Below are 3,382 nucleotides of genomic sequence, written 5' to 3' on the forward strand. Positions count from 1 at the left end.
AGGATTGGATAGGGTTGACAGTCAGAATCTTTTCCCCAGGCTTGAAATATTTACTCTTTGAGGGAATGCATTTAAAGTGAGTGGGGAAAGTTCAAAGGAGATGTGAGGGGCAGTTTTTCTTTACCCGAGAGTTATAGATGCCTGAAATGCACTGCCTGGGGTAATGGTGGAGGCAAATATGATAGGGGCTTTTAAAGGACTTTTCGATAAGCACATGAATAAGCAAGGAATGGAGGGATATGGACCAAAGGCAGGCAGATGGGATTAGTTTGACTTGTCGCCATTTTTGGCACAAAATTGTGGACCGAAGGGCCTGTTCCTGTGCTACACTACTCCATGTTCTATGTTCAACTTCAAAGCAAAGTCAGAAGCTGGCTCTTGGACAAGGATTACTCTTCGAAGATGTGGCCGGTGAACTGTGAGGAGCCTTCCCACTGATGCCTGGGAGAGATTCAACAGAAGAAACCAAAGAACAAAAGCTAGGATTGAGCAAGTGGCCAAGATGTCCAAATTACAATGCAGGGTTACTGGACAGATCAGAAGGTACTCTTCAGTATGATCAATCAGAATTTTTCACAAGGGTGGTAGGCATCTATGGACCTTGCCAGCATTAAACTGCATTAGAGAGAAAAAAAATTGCAGATGCTGGATTCCAGGGTAGACAAACAGGAGGCTGGAAAAACACAGCAAGCCATGCAGCATTAGGGGATGGAGAAGTCAACGCAACTCTAAACTGCAGCAAAGCTTGGAGGAGCAGGGTGATGACCACATTTCAATTTCCAAGGAGAAGAACAAGAGAGGAGAGACTCTATTGTGATGCAGTCACTGAAATGTTTCAGGGATAGCAAGGACAGACTGTTTCAAAGAAACTTCAATTAGTACAATGCATCAATTCTGAGCTCAATGTGAACCCTATCCTTCCCCCCTCTATCTGAGCCACAATCACAAAGCACTCTCACAATTTATGATTCGTTCCTTTCACAGATACCATTGCACATCTTCAATTCTTGTCATACACTTCTTCACAAAGCAAAAGACCTCCATGATTGCAGATTCAAGCACAAATGAAAGACAGGAAAAAATTGCTGTCATGAACATAAACATTATATGACAATATGCAGAGGGATCTTGGGGTTCATGTCCATAGCTCGCTGAAAGTGACCATGCAAGTCGATAGGATGGTGAAGAAGGTATACGGTATGCTTACCTCTATTGGGAGACTTCAGAAGAATTGAGTACAAGAGTCAAGTTGTCATGTTGCAGCTTTATAAGACTTTGATTAGATTTTAATTCTGGGCAGCACATTACAAGAAGGATGTGGAGGCTTTGGGGAGGGTGCAGAAGAGGTTTACCAGGATGCTGCCTGGATTAGAGGGTATCAGCTATAAGGAGAGGCTAGAAAAACACAAATAGTGGCAGCTGGAGTGGCAGCGGCTGAGGCAAGACTTGATAGGAGTCTATAAAATTATGAGATGCATAGATAGAGTTGACGGTCAGAATCTTTTCCCCTGAGTTGAAATATCAAATACGAAGGGAAATGCATTTAAGGTGAGAGGGAGGAGTTGGAAGGAGATGTGAGGGGCAGGTTTTTTACACCGAAAGTGATAAGAGTGTGGAACACATTTGCCAGGGACGATGGTGGAGGCAGATACGATGGGGGCATTTGAGGGACTTTTAGCTAAGGACATGAATATGCAAAGAATGGAGGGATATGGACCAAGGGCAGGCAGAAGGGATTAGTTTAATTTTGCATCATGCTCTGCACAACATCGTGGTCCGAGGGACCCATTCCTGTGTTATACAGTTCTATGTTAATAGTACCTGAGTACACCTGAGTACCTATTCCTGTGCAGATCCAAATTATTCCTCTGTCCATTTCTACTAATCCTACTGCCCCGTAATGTATTTTTATTCATTCACAGATGTGGGCATCACCGGTCAGGTCAGCATTTATTGCCTATTATTACCCAGAGGGCAGTTAATTGCCAATCATATTGCTATGGGTCTGGAATCACATGTTGGCCAGATCAGGTAAAGATAGCAATTCCCTTCCTTAAAGGACATTAATGAATCAGATGGGATTTTCTCCCAATGACTTGAACAGTTTCATGGTCATCATTAGACTCCTAATTCCAGCTTTTAATTGAATTTGAATTCCATTGTCTGGTAAGGTGGGATTTGAACCCAAGTCCCCAGAGCATTACATGGGTCTCTGGATTAATAGTCTTATCTGTTGAATAGATAGTTATTAATAGCTGGATAATACCAGGAGGCCATCACCACCCCTTTAGCAGAGGGAGATGCAAGATTTTCATGTTATCTCCAACTGTCACAAAAACTTCATCAAAGCCCTTAAAACTGTTAATCTAACATACCCACCATCGCTATATCCTTTGAGAGAGTCTCACATCTCAAGAGATCATCAATTTCAAAATAAATAGAACTGAGTTAGTGAGTTCAGAAGGGACCAACATTGAGGGGAGAAAGTGACAGTAGGATTAAAGAGCCAGCAACTCAGAGACTTGGATCTCATTTCTAGATGTACTTTAATTGTTCAACATCATCCCTTCAGGAAATCATTTATGAGGGCACTATGTTGCATTCATGGAAAGCTCCACACTATACTTCTGATGTGCCTGACTAATATTGCAGACTACCAAAGAAACGAGGGATACTCTCGGGCTTTCTTTAACAGGGACCCAATTAGCCAATGACCTAGTCACATATACTCTGAAAAGAACACACTGACTGGTGCTTTACTTACTCTTCGGACTCTAAATTTCTGTAGATACCTTTTGACTTGATTTAAAAGAGGGTGAAAACACCTAACCCTCATGGAAAGTGGGCAAGGGAGTTAAATTTTTGGAAAATCAGGTTGGGTCTATAATAGAACCTGAACTGGTGCCACCAATCTTCCACATTCACAGAAATTTACAATATCTTCCCGGGAATATGGGACTAATTGTCAAATCAAATAAGAAGGGAACTAGTTCTAAGAAGAGATGAAAGTTTGTGTGAAAATGGGGAAATGAAGCTTTAATGCAGCAGAGGTCAAGCACATATAGATTGGGAATACCTAAGCGGTTTTGTTCAGCTTGAATTTAATGTATTGCAGCCTCATGCTGCTTTTGGTCAGTAATCTTCATGATGGCATAATGGTAAGTGACCCAGGTAACAGGGAGGAAATAAATGTTTTTGCATTTTTCAGCTGCACTGGCTTAAAAATGATTGAACATTGCATGACCTGTGAATCAGATTTACTAAAGCCAACAGTCCAACTATAATAATTCAACTGGGCTTATATGAGGAACACCTTGATCAAATTGATTTGGAAAGAGATATTCAATATCAGCTTTCCATGTTCATTTTTTCGCAATCAGAT

The sequence above is a fragment of the Chiloscyllium punctatum genome, chromosome 32, assembly GCF_047496795.1.
Source record: "Chiloscyllium punctatum isolate Juve2018m chromosome 32, sChiPun1.3, whole genome shotgun sequence".
NCBI classification, from domain to species: domain Eukaryota; kingdom Metazoa; phylum Chordata; class Chondrichthyes; order Orectolobiformes; family Hemiscylliidae; genus Chiloscyllium; species Chiloscyllium punctatum.